At 34.7% G+C, this 13,341-nt stretch overlaps 1 protein-coding gene across 2 annotated transcripts in view; it reads right to left on the bottom strand.

Moving 5' to 3' along the window:
* The window catches only part of LOC134648673 (leucine-rich repeats and immunoglobulin-like domains protein 2), a 145,650-nt gene that overhangs the window by 67,041 nt on the left and 65,268 nt on the right, over positions 1–13,341 (bottom strand). Inside the window, exon 2 of one of the 2 annotated variants that reach the window (XM_063503169.1) lies at positions 10,557–10,616. The exons of the other annotated variant lie outside the window; for it this stretch is intronic. The gene's annotated coding sequence lies outside the window, so the exon portion shown is untranslated. The remainder of the gene's footprint in view (positions 1–10,556; positions 10,617–13,341) is intronic. 2 annotated transcript variants of the gene reach the window in all.

Here is a 13,341-nt window from a genome sequence, read left to right as displayed (position 1 = left end):
TACCAAAATCGGGTAAGGGGCGTTTTCACTTAGTGTTCTGAACACTTGAACGAGCAATCCTTTGTTCGTTCGCTGAATGGAAATACTTGCTCCTATATTTTTTAATGGGCAGAGCAAGCATTTGCTTAAAACAAAATGTTTGCTCAGAACAATAAGTGAAAACGCGGCTTAAGACATGCAAATTTGGTTTGTTCAATTAATTATATCTCAGGTATCACCCTTTTAAATCGTTGCACGTACCAAACAACCCGTATCATATGGTCGTAAAGTATTTTAGACAGTCAAAATACTAAATGTTACTAGGGATTAAAATAACTTGGCGCACACAAACCAATAAGTACCTACATTAGTACGATACACACAACGTAATACTTATTCGCCCAGTTTTCATTCTGGAATTGACCTTGAGTACGATCTTCGAAGATAAAACAAATTTTCGATTCAGTACACCTGAATAAAATTCTTTGACAAAAAAGTAAGGTGAACTTCTTTTTCTTTTCGTCTCATATTTAAATATTCAAGTCTCTTTTACGTAGATTTTTTATGGTAAGCAATTTTTAGCGGTTTTTAAATAAATGCTGGGATTTTTAAAATCGACGATATTCCCAGAGGCCGATATTAACTCGATTGGATCATGCGATTAGTTGGTAGCGCTTAATGAACTTTGTTTCCGCTTCATTGAGTTCAATTATTGGGGTTTTTTTAACCACGATCCTGGCGACTAACTAAAGCGTACTTACACATGCCAGTAGTTTAATTTTAAGATCAATACTTGCATGCTGCCCTTGGCTATACTGCCTGCTTATACTGATTATGTCAACTTAATGCACCATGTTAAAGCAAATAAATCATTATATTATCTTATCTTATCCAACAAGATACATTAGCCTATAATATTATTTAGTTCAAACAAACAAAAAGAAAATCATTCTTGTTTGCACCACTTCTCAATTAAATTTGGTCATATGTTTGTTAGCTATAGAAACATATAAGCGATGCACAACGTACATTACGTGTACCTAACACGTAACAATATCTTTATTTAACCTCTTTTTCGTTAGAGAAGGAAATCGGAGGGAGAAGTAAGGTCACATATGTTTGTAGAACTCTTTTGATTTTTCATAGTTATGGTTTTTTTAATCTGTCTAGAATGTTAACCCTTAATACTACCAACCAAGTTATTCAATGGGGTTTTTAAACCTAATGACTGTCGCACCAAAACACTAAGCATGAAATGGTCTGTACTCTAGATTCTACGTACAAAATTTTCGTCGCATTTAAAACTCTTTGTCCCGTCGCCATAATACCCTTAGCTGTAAACCTCCCATTGTTTTATTCCCCGGCATTCCGCGTCAAGTTATAATTGAAGGCAAACAACACCCGCCGTTGCGATCTGCATAAAACGACGTTCATTTAGCACCACAACCTTAATTGAACTGTGGTGTTTAAAGGTATTTTATAATTCTTCTCTTGGATGCACTTTTGCTTTAAAGTCAACAAACAAAATTTATCAACAAAGAAAATTGAATTTATTGCACCATCAGCACCGTAAAATATACACTCGTAAGTACCTACCGCAGGTAATTTTGAAACATGGAACTTACGTGTGTCAGGAACTACCAAGAATAAATCAGTGGCTTAGGGGTGGCCCAGATTTAGCGGAGTGGTTTAGGAAAAGTCATAATTTTCCATGTTCTAAAAGGTACTATCATAGTACTATGAGTGTACCTACGAGTGTAGATAATCCTTCGAATATAATCCGAGAGCCTTTCAAAATAATAATGTAATATAAATATTGAATAGTAATGTACTGTAATTGAAGGTATGTTTACAAAAACAACATAACTGACTACACTGGTTGACACCTGAAACGATTAACAATGTTCTTAAAAAAGTGTCAACCACTCTAAGCAGTTATGTTGTTTTTGTAAACATCCCTTCAATTATTATAACGTATAAAATTGAAATTTTATTAATAAATATTTGAATTGAATTTAATTGAAATCAGACTACGACGACTTTTTACCACCATACTAATGTACAAGGACCTAGTTTCCTCTCTGGTTTCAAAAATCAGATAGCAGTCGATTGCATAAAAATAACAAGCGTGTGTGCCAATTTTGGAGATTAGGTTGACATGGCGGACTCCGGCTGTCTTTTGTAGGTATGCAACCGGCAAAGCGCAAAAATGAACCGGCGCACAAAAAACATTCGATTGGCCACTTTTAAGCGCATCCGCAGTAAACAGTTGAAGAGTAATCATTTTCAAATATTCATGACTTAAATACCCTTTTCCTCATTATGGATTAAAAAGGTCCGTGAAAATCCCTTGCTACGGAAATTGAACAACTTCAAAACATAAATTCAGAAGCAAATCCAATTTAGATATCATGAATTAGATATCACAATGAATTATTCATGTTGTCGGTATCATGCATTTACTTTTTTTTCTAAAATACAAAACGAAGCTGTATACTTTAGGTACATTGCCGATTTACAACAGTCAAAACAGCTTAAATAAATTTACAATGAGTGGCATAACCTGATCCGAATGAAGTCGGTCTGAACTCGAGCACAATAGGCAATCACTCGACGCTCTGCCGGCTCGAGCCACCCTATGTGGATCGACTTGTCACCGCACCCTACACACACTCAATGTCTCCAACCATTACACTGGTCGGTTTACTTTCTAGTGCCGTCATGTATGAGGAGAATGCATTGGCGTGCAGCGTTCCGGTTTTCTATAAAACTTTTTCAATCCAAGCAAGAACAAACAGAACTCGGTTTACGTAGCTTTCTGACTTTAAATCTGTAAATAAATGTTTAGCGCAAAGTTCTTCCGACATCTAATTTGTTCAACTTTCACAAACCAAGACAGTTATGAGTAAAATTGAAGCTAGTATTTTGCGAGTGTTAAGTACCTTTACATTTTAAAATAAATCTCTATGAAATATGTGGTAGGTATCGGAAAATGTAATTGTGTACCCTTATGTAATCATTTCCAAATGATATTTACCTATGGCTCGCTATCGTCACGGTGGCATACAACGCCGCTTGGAAGTATTCTTATGTCCACATGTCGGTAGCAGTAAAGGTTTGCCGCGTCACTCAATCCAATCTTGATTTTTCATTTCAACTATTTAGTTTGATACGCCGAAAAATACTTTTTGCGGTGATCCATTTCAAAGATACGATATTCAATGGTATTAGAGGGCTGTTTGCCAGGAGCAACAGGTATAGGCTGCTCATTTTTCAAGAACCGCGTCGTCTCATTGTGTCGAACTCGCAATAATGCCGGAGATGCGAGCCACATAATGGAAGAGAACACTTTCATTCAGATGGAGATTTCTTCTGAGCCGCCACATTTCGTACAAGCTGGATTAAGACGAATATTGCTTGACGCTCCAGTAATTGTGAATAATAAAACTTTGCGTTTCGTAAATGGCTGCAATAAATGATGATTAAATCTCGTATAAATAAATTAAGGGTGAGTTGAACAACGCCGCCGAATATAATGGCTGTAATAATGTGAGAGTCTAATTCATTTATTTTGTTTAAATAAGTTGGTTTCCTAGGTTTACTCGTAGAATAGAATTTAGCTCATTATATTTTCAAGCGAGTTAGAAAGAAACTGTGTTTATTTTAAAAGTCCACGTTTTTGCACAAACTTGTTAAGAATAAGTAAAGGCTTTTATTACTCAAAGAAACGATAACATCTAGATTTATGTTTATTTTATAAAATAAGAAGGAATATTTTATGAGCCACATTCTGTTCCCATTTGGTCGTTTTCAGGAGCACTTTAAATATCAGCGGAAAGTTTTTATTTATAAGAATAAATTACATTTATTGTTAAATAAAATAATGGATACTTGTTTTAAGGGAAACTAATTAACACATACCGCACACTAGGTATTCTTCAAGTACCTACCTTCATATATTAGTTACTATATATGTAGGTAGGTACTTGAATATAAAGTAGTACCTACTTTATATTCAAGTACCTTTAGACTTCAATAAATGTAAATAATAACAATGGCATAAGAAAACAATAATTATTATAAGCAATTGGACCTAGTTTTTTATGCTAACATTTAAATACTATATCGAGGCCTGCCCAGCCCTATGGCAGCCCCAGGCTGACCGCCCGGTCAAACCCGATAAATCTAAATATTTTATCATTTAAATCTACCATTCTACTCGCTTATTTTTAGTCACTATTCGGACCCTTTTGAGGTGGTTTCTCATGCCACGGTCACGGCTTTTATCTTATTTACTAAACGCCCGTGCAAAGCAAGCAAACCTAGTATAGAAATCATCAAGCTTCCATTTTATTTGATACACATATAGTACAAGTAAGTCCTGAGCCCGTACCATGAGTCACTGATAGTGTCAAAACTGACATATACGCTATCGAGAACGTAATTTACTTTCTACACATTTTGCTCGCACTGATATGCGAGTACGAGAGAGATGCAGTGAAAGTAAATTACGTTCTCGGTGGCGTTTATGTCCAGTGCCAAACTGGTGGTAGTGGTGCAGGGACCGTCGCGTTAAGCCTGCCCGTAGTGCCCATCTCACTGCGCTCCATTGTGCACACACGGCTAGTCGGGCTAGTTTGCCTCAAACAACAGCGAAAAGGTGTTAGCTCAAGTGGCCTTTGGCGCAATAAATTGAAGCTCCGCACTGAGCACGAGCTTTTAGCCGATTTAGCTCTGCTTTATACTAATTTTCTCTTGTATTCAAGTAATGTGCGATCAGAAGGATTGTGGGTGCTTTTTAACGTCTATCTCATCTATGCATTCTATGTAATGAACTGGTTAGGTTTGACGTAAATAAATGTATATTCTTTCTTTCTATCAGGCCTGGCTGAAATATAAAGAGATAAGACAGACTCATTATGATAATTATGTTTATCTTGGTCCGAGCCAGAAGTATATTAATTATACACATTTATTACATAATAAGGAAGAACTTTTATGGCACTAATGCATTAATGCTGAAATTGCTAAAGTTAAATCATCTTATGACCACAACACACTTGGCTAGGAAGTAAGGCCATGTGTGTTAATTAGGGCAATACTCTTGCTTATCGTAGGCACAGGCATATTACAATGTAAAGTCAGCTGGAGAGACCTGTGTCAGAGGTCAGATTTAAAAAATGTTTAAAAAAAACCTTAGTAACATTTGTCAAAAGCCTGCGGCCCCACACAAGGCTATGCCTGTCACGTGGTAGCATATCTTTTTTTATGTTATATGATATATAATTTATATGCAGCACTAGGTTTCTCAGGCTGCTGCGTTGAACTATGTGTTACTAATACTATTTTATCGAGTCGGTCACATGGACACAATGCTTTAAATAGGCTTCTTTCCTCACCATAGATAAATAGATGGATAGATAGTCCATTTATTTAGCTATAGTTAGCTAGGAAAATGTATCAAATTTTATGTATTTTTAATGTCACGGCTGCCAGACGCCACTTAAGGGAAAGGGCGCCGTCGAAATTCCGTGTAAAGCATGTTCCGTGGTGGAACTAATGGTCTTACTGTGTTGATTAACTTTATAAGGCGTTATGACAAGTCATGCCTCCCCCTGACCTCTTTATTGTATGGACAGATTCGACCTTTGTAGATTAGCTATTGAAGACGTGAGTCGTGACCTTTTACTTCACTTCGTCAAAATCAATTAGCTTAATAAATCAAATTTTGAGAAAGTAAATCGCAAGGAACATTCTAAATTTAATTTGGAAATGGGAAGATTTTTTACGGTTTCACGAGCTTTATTAAGGTTCAACTGGCCTGTTGCCATTTTTTCTGAATATATTCGTTTCTTGCAAGTTATACCCACTTCTCGGTATCTAAATGAGTTGAAATGTAACTTAGGTGGCAAAAACTTGCATTTTAAATGACATTCTAATGATAGTAATCAGGAAAAATAAAATGTAATTAGACTACTTACTATTTCTATTTTATATTATTTTCCCATCCAGTCATTTATTTATAAGGACTAAAAAAAAGTTTAATACATATTTACCAATAATTATTTCTCAGAATTCTCAGCTCATAATAAGTTTCACTCTTAGTAAATTGTATGTAGGTAGGTACGTCCAGGTACATAGACTTTCACTGCCTGTCTGCTACATTTTTTGGCAAATAATTAAAACTTCTAAATCAAAAGCAATTACGTTAATCCTTTTTTCATACACAATATCTACACACTTGTATGCATTTCAATTAACTAGGTATTCGTAAAACTTACGAAACCTTTGATTTCATATCAATATCATTCTCTAACACAAATATCAAAAAGGTGCATACTGCATAGAGAGAAACGATTCTCAAAACGGCTTGTTAGTTATGTAGATGTGACAGATTTTAATTAATAACACCTAGATATTTAAACATAAACTATCTAACAATACGCTGTATTCATTTTGGGAATTTACCAAAAGCGGCGCAATTATCACGTACACAAACAGAACTGTGGCCGGAACAATCTACTATTACGTTGCCCCAGCAGGGAAATTAACCAAACTATTCTCGCAGTTGTTCGCCTTTAGCTATTACCCACTGCAAGTTTTGTGGAACTGTAATGACAAGGCTATTATGCACTCCATTTATAGGCTCTGGAAAGTAACAAAAGGTTTTGGGGATTGCCGAGTAACCTACAAAAATTGAAATGTCATATTTAGCCTGGATTATTATCGGTATTTCAACAATATAAAACATTTTGTCATATATCTGAAGCAACGAATAAGCCTCACAAGACAAAGACATCCATTGCTTAGGGTATCGTTACTCCTACCTAGTATCATGCGCCAAATTAATAGGCGCACCCCAATAAAGAGAGATTAGTTTATGACCGACGCAGCAATTTAATACCTATGTTAAGTGATTTCATTGTTCTTTATCAGACTATATACCTAGGTAAGAACAAATATAAAATATTAGAATATATTACACTTGAAATAGTTTTACAGAATTGGAATATACCGACCGAGGACTATTTTACCATTAAACGGAGCTAATGAAGGCTTTGTATTTTCAGTAACTAACAACGAATTAGCATCAGTGAATATTATTATCGTTTACTATTGATTGTCAGTGGCTTACAATGTTTATTAAATCATATAGCCATGGTTACACTATTATAATTAGTAGGTACCTAAGTAATCATCGCTAGTAGATAAAGTACCGGTGACGATGACCGAAAACTAACGCGCGTTGTTATATTATCTACATATATTTATTTATATTAATATATCTACATATATTTATTTGTTATATTATCTACATATAGGTATTTCTCAAATAACTGTTCAATCACAAGTAGCATTTTATATGAATACTTTAAACACATTGAAATTGCTCCTTTTACAACAGCTCGTTTACACTTGCATATACCTAAGCGATGCACTGGTGCAGAACAATGCGCAATTTTAACACGGCTCACAGATGGTACTATTTACATAATTATTAGTTCATACTGGATTAGTCAATCGTTCAAAAATAAAGAAGGAAAAAATAAAGAAATTCTTTTATATTGTAATACTTATCCATGTACAATATGTTTTCTACTACAAATAATTAGTTTTTATTGAATAGATAACTTCAAGTGAGTGAAACTGTTGCGTCTAAACAGTTTAAAATATGTCTCACGAAAGTTTAAAATCGGATAGGTAACTTATTTATTTTAATAGGTAGGTAACTTCAATACCTTTACATGAAGTATAGCAATTAGTTTTAAACGAGATACTTAAATTACAAATTAATTGAATTAAGAAATTTAGAGGATATGACAAGTTTTAAAAGTAAAGTATTTAAATATTTAGTTGACAAAACATATTATAGTGTAAGCGAATTTTTGTTAGACTATAATTAATGGTAACTGTGCACCACAGCATGAAGTCACAGTTCATTAATGACAAAAAATTGTATAAGTAATATTATAAGATCTGTACTTATGTACTATTCATACCTGTGTTGGACAATTAAACGTATTGTATTTTTTTTAATGATTATGATCCCGTATAATGTCGCATTTAGTAGCAGTAAGTTTTCAACACTCGTCAATAACATTATAAAAATTGTTCGTGATTCGTGACAAACTATTATATTTAAAAAATATATGCATAAATACTATACTTCCCAAGATTAATAAATTCCTCCAGCTTCACTTCTTAGATAGGTATTTTCGTTAAACATGTGTTGAAGTTGTCAGGCAATATACTTCCCAACTCAGTGGTCATGAGGTTATCCTATTATAAAAGTTATAATCGAATTTATTATTCTCGACCCCGTTGTCAAAAGTTTGTTGCTTAATTGGTTGTTGTTGTTTAACGCAGGAAATTTCATTTCACAATTCTCAAATACTGTAGGTAACTGTAAAACTTCCGGTTTTAACACCATCAATTTATACCAATTACGGCAATTACATATATATCGCATATAAATTCGCAATTACATTTATTGTAAATTACAGTGATCCTGGTCGGTAGGAAAATTTCTTTTTTTAGGGTTCCGTGCCCTAAAGGTAATACCCTATTACTAAGACTCCGCTGTCCGCCTGTCTGTCTGTCTGTCCGTCTGTTTGTCCGTCTGTCTGTCACCAGTCACCAGGCTAACTAACTCATGAACCGTGATAGCTATTAGCTAGACAATTGAAATTTTCAAGGATGATGTATTTCTGTGCCGCTATAACATCAAACACTAAAAACAAAATAAAATAAATATTTAAGTGGGGCTCCGATACAACAAACGTGATTTTTTGTCGTGTTCTAATTGTTAAATAATATGTAAATTCATCAATTAAAAAAAATCGCAGAATGATGATGTGATTTTAAGACATGAAATATATATCATTCTCAATAACCCGTAACTACGAAGCCGAGGGAAGTCATGTGGTAGTAGACTGGAAAACATCTGAATGATTGTACATATAATATGTTTCACATTATAGGTGATAACATAGTTACGTACACTGGTATAAGGTATTAAATGGCAACGTTTTTGTTTAACAAGGTTACCTCATATGTCGATAGACAATATCTTGCTTAATCTCCCGTCCTTCATAGCACGTTACCCCCGGGCACCATATAACAATTTTGTAACACTATTACAATGTTTAGCCCCGCCTAATCCGTTTGTTATTAATATTAATCTGGGTGCTTTAAATCTTGTGTAGGTAGGATAAGGCTACGTAGTGTCGAGAACAATGAAGCTTAGTTAGACCTAAATGTAACAATTTATGTATACATTGCCATAGTGTATAATATACACTATACACTGTATATAATATTGTTTAGCGTGATCGTAATTGGGTACGTTTGCGGTTCAATAGACCTAAATAATTATTATCACAGTGTTTTCATTGACTCGTCGCCGCCATTTCTCAAATTTCGTGACAGTACTGAGGATACCTAAAGAAGTATTAGAGCCTGTTCGGAAAGAGAAGAGTCGAGTAATGTATTGGGCTCTATACATTCCACGACTCTTCTCTTTCCGCACAGACTCTTCTGTCAGTTATTGTATTTTAATATCTGGGAGACCGAGCTTTGCTCGGAAAGCATATAAAAACTCAAAAATTAGCGTTTTCCCAGAGATAAAACCTAGCTAGATCGATTTTTCACCCCCGAAAACCCCCATATAGCAAATTCCATCGAAATCGTTAGAGCCGTTCCCGAGATCCCCGAAATATATATACATTATAAATAAATAAATAAATAAATATACATACAATAATTGCTCGTTTAAAGGTATTAGATAGATTAAGTAAGCAGTAAATCAGTATGAAATGTAAGTAGTACATTCTTATTATCATTTTGTTTTAAAAGAATGACGGCGCGATTCGGGAAATGAATTAGTGATTCACTAGATATGAAATAGTAAAGATATGTGACGTTCCACGCGGCAAAAGGTACCTTATGGCGGCTGGGGCTTACGCTATTACTAACGCCGCTTCAATATTCAGCCGAGACAATGGTACCTTTTGCCGTGGAACGTCACATATCTTTACTATTTCATATCTAGTAAATCTCTTATTCATTTTCCGAATCGCGCCGTTAGACTATTTTTACCCTAAAAGGGGCTTTTTAAGATGTGTTTGCCTTTAAACACTTCTAATTAGACTCGAAACTCAAAATACTTCCAATACTAAGGAATCATGTTCCTTTATCCTTACATTTACCCAGAAGCAGACTGTTAATACATAATTACGCACATTCAAATGCTGTGATATTGTCATAACTCATAAATATTCATAGCGTTCAAAATTATCATTGTTCGATTAGACTCAAGACCAATAAATGTATACATATACATAGATTCAAATCCGTTTTCGCCTTATAACGATGGAATAAGATGCAAAGTCAAGCATATTTTTGACGCAGACTATACCACCTAGCGATATCATAATACAATAGACAACTTTAGAACTCAGAATTTAAACTTCAGCGGCGCTCGTATAAAAATGAACCCTATTTCCATAGGCTAACATAACCATTTTCCTGTGCACGACACTAGCTTAAAATCGCAAAATATTCCGTCCCATAAATACCTGTTATTTCAGCGAGCTTTGGAATGTTTCGCTTAATAATTGTTGATTATGACTGCGTACCTGGAAATGAAAATAAGAGACAGTTAGCCAATGGATTACTTAATTATTCAGCTTAACGTTTAAGAGGTTAGTAGACGACCAGTTCTCCATACAAACGTAGTCCCCCCCGTTTTCATCCCTGGATATTCATTGTGGAAAATGTTTTACACAATTTTTAAAAAACGGTCTTCCACTTTTCTCACATATGTACAAAAGTCCTGTTGTTGAATAGGTTTTTTTTCTTAGTCATCAATTAAACAGGTAGGCCTAAATTGTTTCGAAAAAACTAGTACTGCTAACTGCATGTCATCATATAAAAGTGTATACCTGCCTAACAATAAAAAAATACCGACTATAAGTATACCGATCATATCATCAGTTGATTACGCCTTCAACTTCATTCATGTTCACTTAGGCCTAATTAAATGAGGTATAGTTTTAAAGTATCGTTTACGCGTATTAGAAATTCTGATGGTAGTTTAATTACGAATATTTACGCAAAGAGGTCAAAAGATATAAACCTATTTTCTATTCTATAACATATTTTATGCTAATGTGAAACTAAATTTGTTAGATAATATGTTGCTATAAACTCGCTATTCACGATATACGGTCGGTCGTTAAAAGCTATTGAAGCGCGCCCGCCAGGGATTGGACTCGGAATCCACTAAAAGGCGGTAATTGGTACTTTACTGTGATACAGTAAAGTGAATTCGGTCTTTACAATATAAAGGGTAGGAGACTTTGCCATCAAGAAATAGGTAAGTAATAAGTATATGCTCAACGCGTACCCACTTTTTGGCAATTTGCCGAGCAATTCAATTTTCGCTTAAAGTTTCTTATCTAATCTATATTGCCATGAATGTCATATCACCATCAGACGTTAAAGGAAGTGTCCTTGTATGAGAATAGATGAGCCAGTCTTTTTTTTTCATTTAGGCTTATCCAAAATATAAGTACCTATACAGGTACTTATATTGTGGATAACGTGCCTGTAACACGAGCAAATAATTAAAACATACCTATATTATACTCCTCAAACTATAAAACTTTTGTTAAACTACTTTTAAAAATTATGAATCCTTCAGACTTCCTCTTTTTCATACAAAATAAATATTGCCTTCAATGTACGCTGACATCAGTGTGTCTGACGTTGCTTGTCACGCTTCAAAAATAACAAAATTTGCAATACATTGCGTCTTAGAATAAACTTTAAAGTGTAATAAAAATCAAAACATAAGTAATTATTAAAAGTTGCTGAACAAATACTGGTCAGTTTGAGGAGTACAGCCTACAGTTAAATTTATTGCTCCTGTTACAGGAACCATCCTGTATATAATCTTACATGCCTACACAGACTCCTGTCTACACACTTCGTTTATATCGTCATTTTTATATCGGCTTCTACAATTTACCGATAACCACTTTTTATTTTCATTCTCTGGATCGAAAAAGCCATGCCTGATTCTCTTGGACTATAGAGTAATAGAAATAAGAAGCATGCATTTCTTCCCGACAAGGGGCCAAGCTTAACCTGACAAACCGAAGAAAGGATCCTTACAACCCTTCCAGAGGGATTTGCAAGGATAAACAACGTCGCCCTAAAACTGTTTTTATATAGAAGAGGTCACGTCTGCTGCGAGCAAACAAAGATGTCCGCGTGCTTTTACAAAGGGTCACGTTGAAAATCAATAAGCCTTTTTTGTAGCAGGGGTGAGTTGACCTTACTACGTGAGTAAGAGGTAGTAACAGCTGAAATAATACGGGATGTTTTTTCAACCCTTAGCCATGTGCTGTGTTGTGAATTTATAATTATAGGCTATACAGAAGAGCTTTTACAACGCTAAATTTTTAGAGCGTTTTTGTTGCTCCGTAATAAAAGTTATTTAGTACGACGTACACAATACACATTCACTTAGCACAGTATTGCTAAGGGTTAATAAACATCATGTAGGTACCTCGCATATCCCCGTGTTTTTTCCTAAATAAGTAGTTTGCATTACTTATAAATAAAATTATCCTCCGTTATTTCTACTCACAATTCACGCGAAATTTCATTCCTCATAAGGTCTAAGTGAACTGATTCCGCGGGTAACGATCCTAACTTCCGCGCCCAATCGATCCAACACATCGTTACGGGCTCTAGGCCAACTACCGACTATTATTCAGAACTGGGTGATGGCAATTAGACACACTAACACAATGCTTACACCGTCTAGTCTACTATATTTGAACAGTAGGTATGCGAACTATATGCAAGTACTTACAAACTCAGCTTTATTAAGTAACATTTGAAGACATATTTTTTGTATGTATGTATTGACGTAATAAATTGTAAAGAACATTGACGGAAACCTTTTCATGCAAAGGTAGCAGTATAATCCAAAAATATAAGTTACACTTAAGCTAATAACTATTGCGCTCTCAGCTCTGAAGACTCGTGTTACACAGGAAGTAAAGTTATTACGAACACTTAATAACCTTATTTACGATACCCGAGGTGACACCGAGCGGTCACTGACGTATTTTATTATTTACACTCTAGCGAACTATACACGTGGAGCACGTTTATAAACCAATAATGAATATAGTCATATAGATTTATTCATTTTTCGTAGGCGTAATGAACTACCTTGCTGCGTGCCTATAAATTATATATAATTTTAACATATTATTTTTAGGTTAACGCATACCTATTACCTACTAATCGACAATCGTATGACGAAAAGTGACCATCGGATATCAG

The sequence above is a fragment of the Cydia amplana genome, chromosome 6 (genome assembly GCF_948474715.1).
Source record: "Cydia amplana chromosome 6, ilCydAmpl1.1, whole genome shotgun sequence".
In the NCBI taxonomy this organism is placed as follows: Eukaryota; Metazoa; Arthropoda; class Insecta; order Lepidoptera; family Tortricidae; genus Cydia; species Cydia amplana.
Note: the sequence above shows the minus strand (reverse complement) of the source record. Positions and strands in the feature narration are given on the sequence as shown.